The 6,484-nt window shown below is 41.4% G+C and overlaps 1 long non-coding RNA gene across 1 annotated transcript; it reads left to right on the forward strand.

The window, feature by feature from the left end:
* Positions 1–3,569: 3,569 nt before the first annotated feature.
* LOC115296976 lies at positions 3,570–4,779 on the forward strand. The gene is made up of 2 exons (XR_003911178.1): positions 3,570–3,785; positions 4,156–4,779. It is a non-coding gene; the product is annotated as an uncharacterized LOC115296976 (long non-coding RNA).
* Positions 4,780–6,484: the final 1,705 nt, after the last annotated feature.

Consider the following 6,484-nt stretch of genomic DNA (forward strand, 5'->3'; position numbering starts at 1 on the left):
CCCCGCATTTGATCACTGTGCATCTCAGAGCTCACTGTTGACCAGAAGGAAGTGATTTCCTGTTCACCTGGGTTTGCTCTCAAGAATGCATTCAGACCCAGCCCGGCAGAGTCCTGCCTGAGCGTCAGTCCCTGCAGGTGCCGCTCTATCGAGTTTCTCAGTGCGTCACTGCTCAATGATGAAGAGCTGGCTTTAAATCCAGTTAGACCAGGCAATGCCAAAAATAAGAGGACTGGTCTTCAAGAAAACAATAAACAAAGCAGTTTGAAAATTCCACGAGAAAGTTTTTCAGAGGATGCAGTCTGAGTTAATAAGTGCACTCTTGAAATATTAATGCTGAGCTATGAGAATGAAAATATTATTTATTTTCTTGCATGGGAGGGATCATCAATTTAGAAATATTTTGCTTCATCATCTTTGCCTTCACGACTACATCCCAAGACAGAGACACGTTTCTTCTTCCAAATTAAGCAGTCAAATGAGAACAATCTTGATTTGAAATACTTGTTATGGGCAGCTTCCCCCGACCTGAGGCTAATTGACCCTTCTCCCTGAAACTGAAATAGACATGGCTGGCAATGAGCAGCTCAACTGATTGGAATCAAGGTCAAGGATTTGTGGCCCACCTTTGATTTGCTTGGTTTTACAGCCACAACCCTGTCCAGTTTAGGTAAAAATCAGTTGCGGTAAAGAATCATGGGCACTAGAAAATATGGGTTGAAGTTTTTAAATTGATGAAGGTTTATTGAATCAGGTTAATCAGCTGGTTTGTAAAATAAAGCCACACCAATAAATATCACCACTATGCTCCTGAACATGGAGGTCAAATGGAATCGAAGGAGCCCCAGAATAACTAAATAAAGTAATCACTTTATTTAGTTATAAACTCACCCTCCAGCCCTAAAGGGGGAAAAAAAAAAAAAAACTTCAGTCAGTAGAGGGAGGGCCACTACCGAGTCACGAGAGCTTAATAAGAACAGATGGCAAGGGATCCCACCATCCAGATAGCAAGACCTGGCTTCCCAGACCCTTAGGGCAAAGGAGATGGGCAGAGGAAGAGCTTTCTCAGGACATAGTGTTAATAGATTTCATGAGACTTTTGGGCTATGGAAATAAAGTCTAGTATATGAGGAAATAGGAGAACAAATACACTGTTTTATGGATATTGATTATCCACAAAGTTTTCCACTAGGATTATTTGAGTTTTGAGATAAATTTTAAAGGCTGTATTTTAATCTTTCTCCTTACGAGATCAAAGAATGATCCTATTTATTATCTCATTTTCTCTACTACTTACTGTGAAATAGGAAAGACAAAAGATTATTCCATTTTATACAGTCTTTATTGAAGATAAAGAATAGCTATCAGTGTGATGTTTGAGAGTGGTCATGTGAGAGGCTGGAAATCGGACGGCAGGGTGGCTCTTCTACACACACACACACCTTTTATTTAGTAACATAAAGATAATACAAACAGAGAAAGTCTAAAGGATCATGCACTAGAACCTGATCAATTCAGGACTTCATTAATTTGGAATATCTGTTTTTTAATGACTATCTTAACTATTTATTTTGAGAGAGAGCATGCATGTGTGCATGAGCAGGGGAGGGGCAGACAGGAAGAGAGAGGATCTCAAGAAGCCTCTATACCATCAGCACAGAGCCTGATGTCACAAACAGTGAGATCATGACCTGAGCCAAAATCAAGAGTCCAACACTCAACCCACTGAGCCACCCAGGCACCCCAGGAATGTCTGCTTTCTTGATGGCACCTGACCTGTCACCATTTGAACTTACCAATAAATAAGGAGTTCCTTAAGCAAATGGAAATTACATATATGAAGGGAAGAAACTCAACTGTGAATGAGGGTGTGGATTAAAGGCAAGCTCTCCTTTCAAGTTTTAATTACAGGGGCACCTAGGTGGCTCAGTTAGTTGAGTGTCTAACTTTGGTTTGAGTCATGATCTCACGGTTTGTGAGTTCAAGCTCCACATTGGACTCTGTGCTGACGGTGCGGAGCCCGCTTGGGATCCTGTGTCCCCCACCCCACCCCCCACCCCTCCCCTTCCCCTCTTCCCCTCTCTTAAAGATAAACAAATATTAGGGGCACCTGGGTGGCTCAGTTGGTTAGGTGTCCAACTTCGGCTCAGGGCATGATCTCATGGTTTGTGAGTTCCAGCCCCACACCGAGCTGTGCTGACAGCTCAGAGCCTAGAGTCTGCTTCAGATTCTGTCTCCCTCTCTCTCTGCCCTTCCCCCCTCAAAGATAATAAACATTAAAAATTTTTTAAATAAACAGTTAAAAATATTTTAAATTATATCCTTTTACATCCTGTAGACATGTTTTTTCCACAAACACTGTATGTCAGGGACAGTAGCTTGGCGGGTGCTGTTGTGAACTATAAATTATGACTGTTTATTAAAGTAAGCTAACTGGTTCAGATTCTTGACTAACTCATTACCAGTTACTGCAGGTATTTTAAGCTAATGGCCCTATGCTTACAAGGTGTTGGCATTGGAAGAAACCTTATATTTATTTTGGTAAATGAACGAATGGATCATTAGATGGTTCATTTGTCTGTTCATTCATTCATTCTATTTACAGGGAAAATCTGAGGCCCAAAAGACTTAAACAATTTGCACAATGACATTCAGCTAGCCTTTCTTTGAGGAAAAAAAAAATCATAACTTTAATTTCATCAGTAATTTCAACAGGCCTTCTCTAAATTCATGAAAGCTACTTGCAGTTTTCTGAATTCTACTTTACACACAATTACCTATTCGGCATCTGACCCTGACCCCCTGCTGTGATTGGCTGGGACTTGGTGACCATTGAAAATCCACAATGTAAATAATCCTTGAAACGGATAGGATAATTGAGAAGTGAGTGCAGTAATTTTAACAAATTAGCTTGGCACTCCAGCCTTAAAATGAGGTTATTCTGTTGAATAAGCTGTTCTCTCCTCTGCCTCCTTCGGAGTCCTTGCCAGATTTTACTATCCAAAACCCTGGAATTCGCAGTAGCTGAAGTTTTCATGCTCTATGTTGGAAAGTTCGAGTAAGCTTGTTACTCTTAGGCTACTGACCAATTAAAAATCAGTACATGATGTGGTGAGAGAAAGTGAGTGAGGTCAAGAGGTAATAATTAAAAATGATGTAATGAGATGACCCAAGCTCCCTCGGCCTGCCAGCAGGCCCACTGGTGACCACGTCCTGGTTTCCCTGTATCACTCTGGCAGCTAGCCAGGGAATCTGTGAAGTAAAGCCACCTCTAATCCTACCAGGGGTTTCTCCGGTTCCTGAGCTGAGGCCAGTCATTGTAAAGTCTGAATCTATGGGAATTACTTTGGAGATCATCTTCCTTAGGCTCCATGTGGTGTTGGGGATCAAGGACTATTCAGAAATACTTTATAATGGCAGGTGTCTGATTTGTCCTTGAACTCCCACCCCTGGCCCAGTGTGTAGCACATGGTAGTCTTCAGTGCAGGAGTCTGGAAAGGATATTGGAGAGTCCTTACCCTCACGATGAATGGAACTGGCAAAATGTCACTGTCTTTGTGACTAGGAACACGTACTGTGGAGAACATGAGAACACGTGGAATAGGAGCACAGCGCTGGTGTGGTTGTGTGGGCTCCGCACGGTGATGCAGGATATCTGCTGAGGTATCTGTGCACACGGCACCGGAGGAGAGCTGGATGGAAGGCAGCCATACAGTCCCAGCTCTGAGAGCCTGTGACTGTCAATACAGACTGGACCTCCTTGGGTCTCAGATCTTCATCATAAGGTAGGGAAAATAACCCAGATCATCTCTGCTAAGGACTGAATATTTGTGTCCCCCCCAAATTCATATGTTGAAATCCTGCACCCCAATACGATGGCATTAGGAGGTGGGCCTTTGGGACGTGCTTAGGTCATGAGGGTGGAATCTACTACACTTCTAAGACTCCAAAGAGCTCCCTCACCCCCTTCACCAGGTAGGAACACAGTGAAAGGATGGCGGGTGAAGCCTGGTTAGGAGGTAGACTCTCACCAGACACCAAATCTGCCAGTGTCTTGACCTTGAACTTCCCAGGCTCCAGAACTATATGAAATAAATATCTAATGTTCATAAGCCACACTCAGTCTATGGCATTCTGTTATTGCTTCCCTAACAGACTAAGACAATCTCTGTGGTTCCTGCTGAGCCCAGAGTTCTCGGCCCACTGGTCTTGCATCCAGTTTTACCTCCTGACTTCCAGCAAGGAACTGCCTTACTTGGCTTAAAGTGTAGCTTATGGCCTTAAAATAGAAGGTTAATGGACTCTGCAGAGATGAATGCACTTGGTACGTTTGCATACATATGGGAAATAGAAGAGGAGTTTTATATTAATCGAAGGCTTTGTCTCCTTAGTATATACTTCATTCAACCAAACAAGTCCGCTAGTTAAGAAACCAAGATTAAAGTACTAGAGAGTTTCCAGAGGCAACTTTAGCTTTAGGGAAAGAATGGTAGAGAAGCACAAGGTCCACAATATAATGGCAAGCAGAAGTCACCCTACCCCAGGAGAGGACGGACCAGTCAACATGTCTGACCTTTTCAATTGCTAGTTTCTACACTTCTCACGGCATCTCGATGGAACAAATGATCATAGAGGAGTTCACTTAGTGAAAAAGAAATACACATAAATCAAAAAAGGAGAGTCTAAAGTAATTTTTTTTCGCTTTGGGGTTCTCTAAAGCTTGCGTCAATCCACTTTTTTTGTTGCTGTTATTAATAAAGTTGAAGTCTAAGAGATGAACCAAGCAATCTCCTGGCACATGGAACTTACTACTCATGTAATTTCTACTCCAAGAAAGAGATTTACAGACCCAGTGAGAAAAATAAATCAAAGGTATGCTTGTGAATGATGCCCAGTAAGAACAGTGGTGTGATGACATGTTGCCATTTGAAGTTTGATGGTTTATTACTCCCTCTCAACACCCACTCTTGTTTCTCATCTAAAACACAATTTCACATTGAAATAATTTATAAGCACCAATTTGCCAAGGTCGATTGCTAACCTCAACTTTTCACTCAATGAATTCTTAGGTGCTTATTAGGATTAAAATACATCACCTCTTAGAATATTAGTTCTGTAGCTTTCTAATGCCAAGAGAAAGTTGAAGCAATTATATACTTCACTGCTTGGGATTGGTGACAGCCCCTGTTTTGTGTAGTGGATAAAAGAGGGGGTGCTGCTTGTGCCGGATTTATTTTGGAGTCTGTGAACTTAGGGACATATTAAATAGAGCATACATTTAAAAATAAGCACCACCTGAAATTTCCAGTGTGTCATCTCCACAAAGAGGATGATGATGTATATTTGTTGTACTTGCTGCAAAGTTTCCTATTGCTTTACCAAATCCTCATTATTGGATTTGTGACTCTGCACTGAAGCTTAATGTGAATAGGTAGTCTTTAAAGAAGACACTTTACAGGTCCAGAGTTCTACAACTTCAGCTGATGAGTAACAAAACTAAGCCTCAATCCACACAACAACAAAACTCCTTGGGCCTCTGTTTGGGAGCCTCAGACGGTGCTGATATCTGGAAAACAGGACCAATTATCCAGAAAGATTTGGAGAGCTGTGAATTGAGAAGAAGATTACTTCAGGGAATTACTTCACTAATTTAGAGAATCTGAAGATCTGATTTAATTGCGAATCCGGCAGCCTTCTCCAGTTAAAAAGAAGTCCGCTACTAATTTGCTGACAGAGTAAATGTTAAATGAAATGAAACTAACATTCCATTATATATTGATTCTACTAAGAGTTAAGTAAATGAAAGAGAAAACATTATTCTGTAACTATTACCTTTTCTGGCAAAATAGAAACTCCTTCATCATGAATTCTAGGCCCCATGAAAGTTGAAACATTCAACACGTACAATTTTACTTCTCTCAACAGAATGTCCATAATATAACTGACAAGAATTTAGGAAAAATTAGCTAAGATACTCTGGCATCAAGACAAAGCCCAGAACTAATACTCCTACACATGAGGGAGAAATACTATTTAAAATGCTTTAATGCAACAATGTGGAGAACAGGTTGAAAATAACATTTTTCCACAATGGATTTTCCTTCATCGGAACCAAGACCCTCACAGCCACAGTAGCTACGTTTGGCTTCATCCATAGTGTGTCTGCCAAAGCTTTCCTACCTGCAGTACCAATGAGCTCCCTTGTGGCAATCAGGATGGCACTCTTCTTTTTCTTTCAAGATCTTTCAGCGGAACGTGACATTACCCTTCTTAAATGCTTGCCTCCTTTGCTTCTGAGATCCCATGCATTTCTGATTCTCTTCAGAGGATCCTTCCCAGGATCCATTTCTTCTACCTCATCTTACTCTACCCCAGGAGTTAGTTTATCTTCCCCCTAGGGACTCTCCCTGGTCAAGCTGATCCATTCTACACTGTCAACTATTACTCCATGCTGTAGACTCCAAATTCCAAACCTCTACTTTGG

Source organism: Suricata suricatta, chromosome 7 (assembly GCF_006229205.1).
Source record: "Suricata suricatta isolate VVHF042 chromosome 7, meerkat_22Aug2017_6uvM2_HiC, whole genome shotgun sequence".
Taxonomy (NCBI): Eukaryota; Metazoa; Chordata; class Mammalia; order Carnivora; family Herpestidae; genus Suricata; species Suricata suricatta.